We start from the raw sequence: 15,147 nt of genomic DNA, 5'->3' as shown, positions 1-15,147 counted from the left end.
TAGGATTATAGATATGTGCCACTGCACCCGGCTTTATTTACTGTTTTTGTTAATGATATCTCACAAGTGGCTTGAGTAGCTTTTAGCAGGTCCTTTCATCAGTTTCACTTTCTTTTTCCCACTGAAAATTCCCATAATAATGCTAAAACATATATAGCTGGTACATATCAATAACTGTAAGAAGTACAGTTGATTCAAAAGTGTGTGTAGTGGGAAGCTATATTTTCTCATTTTCTACAAGCATTTTTTAGTTTTAGCCCTTGTCAAAAGTCTACAAAAAAATGACCTCAGTTTACTTACCATCTTAACAAGCATCATATACTCAACAGAAATGAATCTTTCCTTTAAAATAACACAAACCTCAGAGTCATCTAAGTCTCATTTTATTGTGCAGAACAGAAATAAAATAAGAATATATAAGAATTAAGCCTGCCTATAGACTAAGTTTGGGCACACCCATGCCACTAATTAGCCCAATGGGCTGCTAAGATGACTTTCATATTTATCTGTGTTACTTCTTTAACTGAATCATACCTAGGAGAGAACTTTGAAAATAGTAAAATCAATTCTTTTTAGTTAGGTTTCTCTTCTGATGTCCATTCATGGAGAACCTGGATTCACCTATATATGATAGTTTGCCCACATTAAAAATCCTTACTTAAATTATCAACTCACAGAGAACAATCAATAAGTTTCTTCATGGAGTCACACAAAAGACACATGAGATAGAAGCATCAAAAATCAATTTAAACCCAGCATGGTGTGCACATCTGTAATCCCAGAAACTCAGGAGGCTGAGGAAGGAGGATCACTAGTTCAAAGACAGCCTCAGCAAGGCCTTAGGAAGACCCTGTCTCAAAATAAAAAATAAGAAGGTCTGGGTTTGTGGTTCAGTGATTAAGTACCCCTGGATTCAATCCTTGGTACAAAAAAAAATTAAATTATATATAAAGAATTGGTCCTGTCAATTGGAATCAAAATGCAAAATTAAAAAGCTCACAGGTGCCAGGTGTGGTAGCACAGGCCTATAATTCTAATGACTCAGGAGGCTGAGGCAGGAGAATTACAAGTTTAAGACCAGTCTCATCAATTTAGCAAGAGTCTTTCTTTAAAAAAAAAAAAAAAAAGCTGTGGGTATAGCTTAGGAGCAGAGCACCCCTGGGTTCAATCAAGAATACTGAAGAAAAAAAGAATGAATGAAATTTACAGTTAAGTCCCCTCTCTAGGATTTACACCTCCACTCCCCCCACACATGTATACATACACATAGAGGTTGTATTTTTTTACAAGTTGCATGTGATTGTGGATAAATAGTCTCTTTCTCATCTCATAATACCAGGTTTAAAAAATTCTCAAATTCTTCCAACAGAAACTGGAATTTCTAAAGATTATTTAGATAAGAATACTGAATAACCTTCTTTAAAAATAAGCCAATCCCCAAAAATCAAAGGCCAAATGTTCTCTCTGATATGCAGATCCCAACACATAATGAGGGTCAATAGAAGTTCATTAGATTAGACAAAGGGGAATGAAGGAAAGGGAGAAAGTATGGGAATAGGAAAGACAGAAGAATGAATCACATATAACATTCCTATGTTCATATATGAATAAAGTGCCAGTGTAACTCCATGTCATATTCAACCACAAGAATGAGATCCTAAAGAATAAGTTATACTCCATGAATATTTAATGTCTAAATACATTCCACTGCCATGTATACCTTAAAAAATAAAAGGAAAAAAGATAAGCAATAATTCATCATAATTTACTACTAGGTAATATTCTTAATGGGAATGTTATTTCCTCACTGGCATATATAAATGAAAGTAAACTTTCATTCCTAAATATAACATATATTTTCTTTTGTATTTTGAAGAAAGTCACTGTAAAGAATCAGTATCCACTGAACTACTATACTTGATGAAAGGTTCAATTAAATTGGTGATTTTCAACCTTAAGAGCAGGAGAATTCAGTCTATATGTAATATGTCAAGTAATTTTCAATTATCAGCATATTTACAAATTTGAGTAGATATAAAGATGTCCCATTTATATGATACATTCAGGAACCCAACATTCCAACAGATTTTTAGGGGGATTAAGAGTTAAGGATAGCTAATGTGCTAAGAATTCTATATGAACTTGGGAGAATACTATCTGTCATGTTTATGTGAAGAAAGGGCAAAAGGCCTTTAAGATAATAAATTACCCTTTGAGGCCTTTCAAACATTATTTAATGCTTGCTATGTTGAGAATATGGTGTTAAGATGGTGGCCTAACCTGGTATCATAAGCATGATTATATACCTTCTCTGATATCTTTACCTTCCATCCATAAGCTCTGTACCACAGGTATTTCTCCCACGCTCTGAGATTGTCTGACAACAATAACACATGCCTACCAAAGTACTCTAGATCTCTCTAGGCTGAACAGAATATGCCATAATCATAATTTGTTAATATATCTGCCATGGCAAATATGAACATTTGTTCAGCTTTGACTCTTCATGGAGTGTTAAAAAACAAACAAACAACTATTTCTTAACTTGATCATATATGTAAGTACAAAATTTCACAAATTTATTTTTTCCAAGAAGCGTTATTGTATCTATAAAGACTTACTGCACAGCAGCACACTCCTGTAATCCCAGCAACTCGGGAGGCTAAGGCAGGAGGATCACAAACTCAAAGCCAGACTCAGCAGAAGTGAGGTGCTAAGCATCTCAGTGAGACCCTGTCTCTAAATAAAATACAAAATAGGGCTGGGAATGTGGCTCAGTGGTCAAGTGCCCCTGAGTTCAATTCCTGGTACCGCTCCCACAATCCCCCAAAAGAGTTGCTGCCTCTTTGCTACGTCTATAGATATATGTTCTCCACAAAACTCCCAGACAGGAGGCATCTATTGATGCCTAAGTAGTTGTCTAATTTCCATAATGGAACTTTAAATAAAATATACAATGAACAGATATGAATAAAAACTAAATGTTGCCAAGAAGAAAAAAAAAAGGATGCCATAAGGGTTAGCTAAGGAATAATTTAAATTTCCTACAAAAATAACTGTGGCTTATTTTACTTGGTATAAATAAAAAAAAGACAGGGGAATAAATCTGATACAACTTTCCTATGTACATATATAAATACACCACAATGAATCTCTATATCATGTACAACCACAAGACTGGGATCCCAATTAGAATAAGATATACTCTATGTTTGTATAAATATGTCAAACTTTACTGTCATGTGTATCTAAAAAGAATGAGTAAAAAATGATATTAGAGTAAAAGGCTTTTGATAACCTTTTTAGCATACAAATGTATTTTAAAGTGTGCAATGGCACTGTCCAGGAATCTAAGGCAATCTTTTTCAAAGAGTAAACCACACCCCTTACCTCCACCCAAAGTATATCAAGTCATTTCTGTGCACATGTCAGATTTGAAATTCAAAGTATTCTCCCCTCTAGAACTTTAGATAAGGCAAAAGGGAGGAAGGGAAAGGGAGGGGGCATGGGGGTAGAAAAGATGGTGGAATGAGATGGGAAAAAAAACATTTTTCTTTCCTCCAAAGATAAAGAGCTGGGATATTGAAAAATTGTTGCTTGAATGAAACAACTACTATCCAATAAGCTTCAATAAGATCTGTGTCTTTCATGCCAAGGGTCAAGTTTCTTTTAAAGACAAGAGACTGACAAGGTTTCTGCTTCAGAAGGGTACTGGTATTAATGTTCTAAGTACTAAAGGAAGAAAAAAAAGTTACTATAATACTTCAAAGGAAAAAAGAAGAGATAATTTGCATGAAAAAAAGTGCCAACCTACCACAAAACAAATCAAAGTGAGGATTTTGCCTTGTTTTATAATCTACCTGTCATATTTCTCTACTGACACTTTAATGAACAATGACAGAGGTTATGACTATTCTCTAAATAATAGTCAGAAATTATACTTAGTAATTAACAATATTTCTTGGGTGCTTTTTTGGTGGTACCCAAAAATTTTTACTAGGTACCCTGTAATGTCTAAAGAAAAATATCAGTTATATCTCCCCAATATTACAATGTGGTGGGTAAGATTAGAATAAGACATATTTAAAAGTTCAATTACAACATGGTATTTAAAATTGTAGCTAAGGTAACAATAATAGATGATTAAATAAGAGGGGCCCAATGAAGAACAAAGCCAATGAGAGAACTAAGAGCAAGCATTTACTGTTGTTAGCAATGCTACTTAGACTAAGCTTAGAAATGATGGCAAAAATGCTAAATCCTCCACCCATGTTGCAAGTAATTTATACTATAAGTGAAAGGTAAATATGTTCAGTAAAGATTAATACCCAGCTACCCAGAAGGATAAGGCAAAAGGAAGCAAATTTAAAAGTCACCCTGGGAAACAGAGAAACTTTGTGTCAAAACTAAATTTTAAAGAAAGGGCTAGGGGTATAGCTAGGTGGTAGAGAACATGCTTAGCATGTTCCATGTCCTGGGTTCAATGCCTAGCACCCCCTGCTACAAACATAGCTTACTAAAACTGCTCAAATGTGAATACTGAGCTCATAAAGGTGACAGCATAAGGTACTAGAACAATAATGTGTAGTTTTCCAAAATAAAGTTGGAAAGTTTCTAAATTGATGTTCATAATCTCTGCTACTAAACTCATGACATATAATTGAAATCTATAAATTAATAAATGATTATATGGGTCTATATTTTTTTTCTTTGAACAGGTTATAATTTGTGACTCAACTTCCTCCAGGAGATATGCAGATATACAAACTTCCTGTTGTTGTTTCTGTTTATTTCAAATGCTACCCTGAAAGGGCCCACTTTACTTTTTAGAAAAATAATAGGCCTATTTTTGTCTAGCTTGTGCCTAAGGATTTAACAGCAGGGTGAAAGAATGAACAAACAGCACATAAAGCTGTCTTTTTAGTCTTTTGATAAGCCACTTACAAAGAGCACCTAAAAGGAAAATTAAATCTAAAAACCTATTTAGTATGTCCGGCACTAGACCAGTAAAGTGTTGCCACTTGTGAAGTCCTCTAGTAGTCAGAGAGATCCAAGCGTATTTTTAAATAAAAACTACCCTGAATCCTTAAGTCACTGACTTCCTATTTTTAATCTATATACATAACCACAGTAAAGACACTTATTTTCAGTTTGTCTGTTCAGAAGCATTTTCTAAAGTGTTTTAGACACAATAAGCCACACAAACATGTAACTCATATCTCCTTACCAATAACAAGCATGTCTGAGTAAGATGACTATTCAGAATTTTCCTACTCATCTCCCACCTTCACTTATAAATCTCTGGAAATTTCCTGATGGATGTTCCAAGGTGTGGCAGCATGAGAACAACTAAGGTTCACTATTTTATTTCCACAAAAAGAAAAATTATTCCCCATTTTTGTTACCTATTTTTTAACTGCACTTCTACCAAAGTCATATCTGCAATACCACTTCTAAATAGATGTTAATGGCTAAGTAATTTCAAAAATATGTTCTAGTGTAGAAAGAAAAAATAAAGGAGAGCTGGGTCTTAGAGTGGTCATATTAAAGAAAGTATGGTTATGTGCAGTTTCTGGGCTTAAAAAGCTTTTCTTAACTATGACAGATCAGTTATGAAATAATTTAGTCAACCAGCTGTTTCTTATTTGGAACTCACATCTGTACATGCTTTTTTCCAGAATCAGAATGCACTTTACTCCACCTCTCATTCCTTCCAAAGTAGATTTATATATATATATATACACACACACACACACACACACACATATATTCATTCATTCATACACACACACACACACACACACACACACACACACACACACACTCTCACAGTGAAATAAGGAACATTTAGAGTACCATTCTGCCCTAAAATACCTAAAATGCCTGAAGCCAGAACTTCTAACCATTACTGATTCAGTGCTTTGGAGTTCACACAAAGGGCGGAGTATGGATATTGGAGTGGAAGGAGGGCTGCTTAGAGAGAAACAGGTAAGGAAGACAGTGAAGTTTTTTGTCTACTATTAAGATTTTGCCTAAAATTGTTCCTACATACATTTTAAAATAAGAACATATAATAAAGGGATAGAAAGAGCCTCCCCAGAAAATCCCAAGAGGAAATTTCCAAAATTTATGTTAGTACTGACTAAGCTTTGCACAGAATAAAGATGTTTGTTTAAGGGGAAAGGATGACTAATGCTGTACCTCTCTCCACTAGTGCCATTCTAACCTATTCATCCAGGTCTGTTCCTTCTATGATATCCTCAGTGACCATTCTATCTTCTCCCTCTGACGTCCTGTGTTTGGATTTTAATCAAATAACAAAACAGCAACCATTTAACCACAGAAGATATGTTCCAAGGTCCTCAGTGGGTGCCTTAAATTGCAGATAGTATCAAACCATACAGACACACAGACACACACACACACAGTTTTTTTCTTATACATATGAAATTATAATACTGTTTAGCCTACAAATCAGGTAAAGTTGGAGATTAACAACAGTAATAATACTGTTGAACAATTACAGCAATATCCTGAAATAAAAGACATGTGAATATGCTCTCTCTTTTGACTGTCATGGGCAGGTAGTACTTACAACATGTATGTGCAGAACAAAGGAATAATTTACATCCTGGGTAGTATAAGCAGAATGTCATGAGATTTCATCACACTACAGAATGGCAATTTAAAACTTACGAATCATTTCTATGATTTTTCTATTAACATTTTGGACCACAGCTGACCACAGGTAATTAAAACCATGGAAAATAAAAATGAGGATAAGAAAAGACTACAGGTAACAATGTTTGCCAATTATTGCACATGCCAAAGTTGCATCTCTTCAGTTTGTCCATAAGCCACCTGGATATAGGGGCCATGCTTTTTAGGCTTCTGCCTTTCCACAGAGCTTGACACAAAGTAAATAATGAATACTTACCAAGTACCCAATTTTGTTTTAAATTTAGTGCCACTAAACTTCTTATTTAGCTTTTAACTTGAATAAATGTTAACACTGGAATAAGTTTTGATCTACAGAAAATTTGCAAATACAATTCAGAGTTTCCAAATATCCCTTACCCAGTTTTCCCTACTGACATATTACCTCCCAGTGGTACAACTGTCAAAACAATGAAATCAACATTGGTATAATACTATTAACTAAACCCCAGCCTATTCAAATTTCACAAGTTTTTCCAACAATTCCCTTTTTTGTTCCCTTTCAGGATACCATATTACTTTTAATCATCATGTCTCCTTAGTTTCATCTGGTCTGTGACAGTATCTCAGACTTGTTTTCCATGACCTTGACACTTTGAGGAGTACTGGTAAGGTATTTTATAATGCCTTTCTAGTCAGGCTTGTCAGTTTTTCTGATGATTTGGACTGGGGTTGTGTACTTATGGGATAAATACCAGAAAGCAAAGTAAGTGCCTTTCTCTTCATATCATATCAGAGAGCGTATGATAGCAACATGAGTTATTAATGATGATATTAAGCTTGTCTACTTTGTAAGGGGAATATCTATCATGTTTCTGTATTGTTTCTCCCCTTTCCACATAGTATATTTGGGAGTAAGTCAGTATGTCTTGTCTACACTCAAGAAAATGGCTGTTTTGCAAAGGAAACAATCAATAACATAAAGAGAGAGCCTACAGAATGAGAAAAAATCTTTTTTATCTGCACTTCAGAGCATTAATCTCCAGGATATATAAAGTACTCAAAAAATTAACACCAAAAAATCCCCACAAATTACCCAATCAATAAATGGACAAAGGAACTGAGAAGGTACTTCACAGAAGAAGACATACAATCGATCAACAAATATAGAAAAAATGTTGAGCATCTCTAGTAATTAGATAAATGCAAATTAAAACTACACTGAGATTTTATCTCATTCCAGTCAGAATGCCAATTATCAAGAATACAAGTAACAATAAATATTGGCAAGAATGAGGGGGAAAGGTATACTCTTACATTGTTAGTGGGACTACAAATTGGGGAACCATTATGGAAAGCAGTATGGAGATTCCTCAGAAAACTTGGAGTGGAACAACCATTTGACGGAGTTATCCCATTCCTCGGCATATATCCAAAGGACTTAAAATTAGCATACTATTGTGAACCAGCCACATCAGTGTTTATAGCAGGGCTGGGGGTTGTAGCACAGTGGTAGAGCACTTACCTAGCATGTGTGAGGCACTGGGTTCAATCCTCAACACCACAAATAAATAAAATAAAGGTCTATCAACAACTAAAAGAAATATTTAAAAAATACTTATAGCAGCTCAATTCACAATGGTTAAGCTACGCAACCAACTTAGGTGCTCTCCAACAGATGAATAGGTAAAGAAAATGTGGTATATATATACAAAATGGAATATTACTCAGCTATAAAGAAAAATGAAATTATGGCATTTGCTGGTAAATGATGGAACTAGAGACTGCTAAGTAAAATAAGGCAATCCCCAAAAAACCAAAGGCCCAATGTTCTCTCTGATATGTGGATGCTAACACACAATAAGAGAGGGGAGAGGGAAGAATACAAGTTCATTGTATTAGACAAAGGGGAATGAAGAGGACAGAGGGAGGATGGGAAAAGGAAAGTCAGTAGAATGAATTGAACATTAATTTTTCTATTTTCATGTATGAATATGTGAGCAGTGTAACTCAACATTGTGTACAACCACAAGAATGAGGTTATACTCCATGCATGTATAATATGTCAAAATAAATCCTACTTTCATGTATAAATAAAAAGAACAAATAAAACATTTAAAAAGAAAAGGGCTATTTTTAGAACTCCTACTTCATACTATGAATCTGAAAATACTTTTAATTTAGAGTTCCTAGGAAATTTGAGAAAAGTCAGATGGCTATAATCAGCCTCCTATGGGGATTTTTTAAAGTAATATACATCTATCTCTGAGACTAACTTGGCTGGATTTCTCATAGTTCAACCTTCATTTGGAAATATGCCTTCAAAAGAATTTCCCCGAGTTAAAAACCTCATGTATCAAATTATATTGATGGATTCTCCAAACTAGATTAGAGAAAACTCTCTTCATTAGAGGAGCTTAGTTATGTTTTAGCCAGAAATTTAGTTATATTCCTGCCACTCCTAAGGTATTAATGCCTGTGGAATGTATATTCTGCCTACATACATTTCTTTTACCTAGGATTTGAATTCAGGCCAATGGTGTTAATGATTGTTTGCACAGATGTTTTCATGCATCCCCTTATCTTCCTAAATAACACTTGTAAATCCTAGAACAAAGTAGATCAAAAATAGAGCACTCAGACATCTCCACAAGTATACTGGGGACCTAAATGCTAGCATATTCAATAACAGGGAGATAGCACCTGCTCTAAGCAAAACACAGAAGAATGAAGCTCAAAGTTTCACAAGTTATGGAGCTCTTAATCTTACAGAAGTTATGGCTCACCCCAAATAAAAGACACTTTGGAGTATTAGAAAGTGCTCAGTAAATTATTTCCAAATTCATAGAACTCTTACATTCCAGTTGTGTTCTGAAAAGACTGGGAGTCAGATATTGCCCTTACCATTCATTTCCATAATAGGTGTCATTTGCATATACCAACTAAGTGACAGTAGCTATAGTTAGTGCATTACATATATCATTTCAGTTAATATTCATAAGTCCTATAAATTATATTACCTCCATTTTAAAAATTAGAATACTGAGACTCAAATAGGTTAAGGAAATTTACCCAGTCACAAAACTAATTCTTCTTCTTTCATCTTCTGAAAGAAGAAGAATTCTCTGAAAGAGACCACAGGAGAGCACAGCATATCCATCCCCCCCTCATCTCATCCCAACACTAGTGGGTAGAAGGGCTAAAATTCAAATTTGGATATTCCTACCTTCATATTTTATTCATTCTACTACATTTCCCAGTGTAGCCTCATAATAATTCTATGGATTTTTTTTTCCTTAAGAGATTTTTTAATATAAGGCCAATGACCTCTTACAAAGAGGAATATTGCCAGGTGTGGTGGCACATGCCTATAGTTCCAGCTACTCAGGAGGTTGAGGCAAGAGGGTCATTTGAACCCAGATGTTTGACACCAACCTAGGCATCACAGTGAAAATTCCATCTCAAAAAGGAAAAAAAAAATGTACTATAACATCACTGTTTGGTGTGTTCTTGCTATGATTTTACTTCCTTTATTATCCAAATAAGTATGTACAGAATTGAATGTCCATGTCATATGAAGACAAAATAACTGATATTCACAATTCAAAATCTAGACTCCTTTGTTGCTAGGAAAGTATCAGTGCTCAACTGCTGTCTTATAATACCATTCAATAAGGAATTAGTTCCTTAGTACAAACTGGGCTTCAATGTCACTGTTCTTATACCGAAACAAGTAAAAATAAAGATATTGTGTATGGTCTCAAGGAACATATAATTCTAGGGTTGTAAATGCCAAACTCGTAGATAATTAAAATGATGGGAGCTAATGAAATCCTAATCTAAGTCTGGTCTCTTCTTGGTGCAGGGAATTATGCGGATTAGAGCTTGAATAATAAAAAACAATGGGGCACAGACCCATGGAGTGTGCTAACAATGGGATACAGAATCCTATATGTACCAGGTTCTTTTTGCATTGCACTATATGTAATCACATTGTAAATTATAATGTAATAATTATTATTTATTAAGTTCTCCCTATGTGCTAAGTTCTTTATTTGCCTATTTTATTGAATTCTCACAATAATCTTATGAGAAAGATGCTAATATTTTCATTCCAGATTTGCAAAGGAACTAATACTCAGACGGATTAGAAAACATATTCCAAATCACACACTTAATACTGGGGATATAACTCAGTTAGTACAGTGCTAGCCTCACATGCACAAGGCCCTGGGTTCAATCTCTAGCACCACCACAACCAAAAAACAAAAAAGCTACCAAATCATGCATGTGCCCAAGTTCTGTTGGAGTAAAAAGCACCACTTAAACACTAAGCATGAAGAATAACAAAATAACGTACTACCATACGGGTTGTCCCATGCTAACAGAATGTCAACTTAATGAAGACTTCTTAAGTGAAGATATGGCTCAAGATGTTCTTGCACCATTCTTAAATCCAAAGTCTAGCAAGAAATCTTGTTGACTTAACAGTTTTATACACAGAGTAGAAGGTTTTCTTAGATGATTCCTTCTTTCCTGAGTCCAACATTCTGTGACGATGAAATAAACATGCCCAAATTAGTAGAAGCCTCATGGAACTTTAAGAAAAAGTTGTGAAAATAATAATTCATTTGAATTACACAGACTTTATAAAAAGTTATGTTTTTGAAATGGTTTTAATGTATTCATACAAACCAAGGTATAGAATCTGAAATGCTTTTAACTTAGATGAAAAAAAGTATAAAATTAAGAACATTGCAAAGTGCTTTCAAAATAGTGTCAGTGGCTTTTGACCACAACTGGCAACAGGAAATGAGTGCTAAAAAGAAAACAGGGTAACTCAGGCTGCCCTGACAGCTTTGGAAATGCCTGTGAAGAAAAAGACTATTCACAATAGCTAAGCTATGAAACCAATGTAGGCACCCTTTGACAGGTGAATGGATAATGAAAATGTGGCATATATACGAAATGGAATATTACTCAGCCAAAAGAATGACATTTGCCTGTAAATGGATGAATCTAAAGACTATTGTGCTAAGTGAAATAAGCCAATACCCCCAAAACCAAAGGTCAAATATTCTCTCTGATATCTGAATGCTAAGATATAACAAGGGAGTGGGGAGGAAAAGAATAGAAGTTCAGTGGATTAGACAAAGGGGAATGAAGAGAGGGCAGGAGGGATGGGATAGGGAAAGACAGTAGAATAAATCTAACATAACTCTTCTGTACATATAGGAATATATCATAGTGCATCTCCACATCATGTACAACTACAAGACTAAGATCCTAATTAGAATAAGATATACTGCATGTTTGTATAAACATATATCAAAATATACCCTGCCATGTATAACTAAAAAGAACAAATAAAAAAGTTAAAAAAGAAAAAGATTTCCTTGAAACAATTCACACTTTTACAAATCAAGTTCCACAGCAAAATATTTGTGACAAGAGCTAGTCTAACATATGCAGAATTTCCATTTCCAAAGTTTCAATCAGAACCTGGTGCAGAGGTACAGGCCTTTAATTCCAGATATTTGGGAGGCTGAGACAGGAGGATCACAAGTTTCAGCCTGGCCTGGGCAACTTAGTAAGATGCTGTCTCAAAAGAAAACTGGCTGGAGGGGCTGGGTTGTGGCTCAGTGGTAGTGTGCTTGCCTTGTACATGTGAGATACTGAGTTCAATCCTCAACACCACCTATAAATAAATAAAGGTATTGTGTCCATTTACAACTACATTTTTTAAAAAATGGCTGGAGATATAGTTCAATGGTAGATACCAATGGGTTCAATCCCCAGTATTACAAAAATGTTTTTGAACAAAAGTTATACTAAGAATTTAAAAATAAACCAATACATTCAAGCCCCCATCTCCTTGCTGCAATCACTATTATTATTAACACAGAACAATGAGGTTTTTATAGATTGCAATATTGTTTGGAAAAACTTTGTCATAATAGAATCAAGGGGAATTCACTATTCAGACCATTAAAAACTATAAAATGTTTGTGATTTTATAATCAATAAACATGCTTTCCAACCACTACCTTCTTTATGCAACACATTCTGACAGGAAACTTAAACAAACCATGTCCGAAAGTCACACTTCCTGCAAATGCTACAGGGCTTCTAATTCCGGTCAGACAGATTCTCTAGGCTGTCTTCCCATATAAGGATAGGCAAAAACACACAAATCTTCAACAGGCTGAAGTGAGGTCACAGGGCAGGCATATGAGAACCAAATATGGTAACTAAATTCTCCAGCTCACAACAGATACTTTTTTTTTTTTAAAAAAGGAAGGTTGTAACCACCAACTCTAAACTCTCAGTTCTTGAATCACAAGAAAAGCAATGAGCAATTAAACTGTTCTCATTGGTATTCACCGGATGACAAATATGAGGCAGTCTGCTGTATGTTACAATAGTCCTGCCTTTTTATCCCTTTGCCTTTTCTACATCAGAAAAAAAAAAAAAAACTAGTGAAATGTGCTGCTAATGTGGATACGTAACAGCAGTGTATTGCAAAGGAAATGGATTTCCCAAGTGTCCCACAAGAATAGCCTCTGTCTCATTGAAGAAAAGGCACACTGTGACCTAGAAAAATATCCAGATATGACATTTAGTAAGAAGGAAAAACCCAGATGAGATCTGTGCCCTTTACTTGAACTACAGAAACTACAGGGTAGAAGTAGAAATGCTGAGGGTTGGCCCATGGTCATAAAGAGAACATAATTTCCCCTACTTCTCTCTATGAAAAACCCAGAGTGTTATGAGAAGATAAAGATACTGTCTTTATTCTCGTGTTCATACAGTTCCTGCTAGCATTATCATATGCCTTGGCAATTTTGCTGGTTATTAATTGAGTTAAAATCAAATAAAATCAGAAGCAATTTCATAGTGCGCAGCAAGAGCCATGAAAACATGTAAATAAAGTCCTTGATCTAGTAATTTCAATTCTAGATTCCTATTTTAAGTAAATAGTCCACATTAGGGCAGAATTATGTGTTTGAAGAGGTTATGCAACATTTTAGTGTGTTTGTTGTTGATTAGTTTTTCGGTACCTCATTGAAGTTTTTAATGATCTGTATAATGAAATTCCCTTGATTCTATTATGACAAAGTTTTTCCAAACAAGATTGCAATCTATAAAAACCTCATCATACTGTGTTAATAATAATAGTGATTGCATTCCCATTTGGCTAAAAAATATGTGATGTGTCCATCTGAAAAAAATAAATACACACTGAAACTGTCATAAGACTATGTAGCAACAAGGAAAATTGTTTAAGACCTCAAAAGCAGAAAAGGAAGTCTATAGAATCGTGTATTTTCTCTTATTTCAACTTTGAAAAGGAGAAGCCTAATTTTAAAAGACTAATAAGAATTTGAACACAACAAATTTAAAAACAACAGAAATGAGTATTTAGTACCTTGTTGAACAGACCAACTGAGTTGTACTAAGATCATGAGATTATGGGAATTTTACCCCTAAACTTTCTAGTAGTACTTTATTGCTTTATAACTAAAAAATAAATTCATACATATTAAGGTCTTACTAGAGAAAGCATGTTATAGTGGAAAAGAATCTGAACTGTAGAATCTGTGGCAAATTCTAATGACCCCTCCCCATGGTCCCTACCTCTTGGTATTTACTTCCTTGTGTAATCTCATGTTGTGTGTAGGACCTGTTTCTTGGTTACAACCAATATAATATGACAAAGGTTATGGTATGCCATTCTAATGATGGTATTATGCTATATAACAATTTTTGTTTTGCAAAGACTCATGCTAGAACCTTTATCTCCTATGTTTACTAAGAAGCAAGTTGCTACAAGTACCAGAATCTCAGGAAAAGGAATTCTGTCAACAACCACTTCAAAATATATATTTTCGATAGAGGAGCATCCAGGTAAAAAGTCAGTCCCAATAGACATGCTGATACCCATCTTTTAGAAAACTCAGCTAAGTTATGCCAGGACCCCTGACCCACAGACACAAATATAAAAGATGCGTGTTGTTTCAAGCCACAAAAAATTTAGTAATTTATAAAAAGCATAGAAAACTAATGCAGAACCAAATGGACTGAGATTTAAATCTCAGATTTTCCACTTATTATGTGTGAATGAGCCAGCTGATGAACCTCTGAGTCTCAAATTTATCATCTATTAGTGGAGAAAAATAATACCCACCTAATTACTGCACAGAAAATTATAGATAACCAATACGCTTATTGTACTGCCTTTTACAAAATAGGCTAGGTTGTAAATTATAAGCTCCCTCATGGCTGAAATCTTTTCAGTGTTTCTCATTATGCTAATTTGTGCTTACTATCATATGACCGATAGCAGGTATTCTATAAATACGTAGAGAATGAATAAATCAATTATACACTCCACTAGTTTAAATATACATAAAGAAATTATAGATATACATAATTGAGAGAAAATTCCTGCCCATAAGTTATTAAAAACAATGAATGACACTATAGCAT

The 15,147-nt window shown here is 34.5% G+C and overlaps 1 protein-coding gene across 1 annotated transcript in view; it reads right to left on the bottom strand.

Moving 5' to 3' along the window:
• Positions 1–15,147, bottom strand: part of Sh3bgrl (SH3 domain binding glutamate rich protein like) — a 71,906-nt gene that overhangs the window by 15,791 nt on the left and 40,968 nt on the right. The gene's annotated exons all lie outside the window — the stretch shown is intronic.

The sequence above is a fragment of the Callospermophilus lateralis genome, chromosome X, assembly GCF_048772815.1.
Source record: "Callospermophilus lateralis isolate mCalLat2 chromosome X, mCalLat2.hap1, whole genome shotgun sequence".
Taxonomy (NCBI): Eukaryota; Metazoa; Chordata; class Mammalia; order Rodentia; family Sciuridae; genus Callospermophilus; species Callospermophilus lateralis.
The sequence above is the reverse complement of the archived record's forward strand: the minus strand, read 5'-3'. Positions and strand labels throughout refer to the sequence as shown.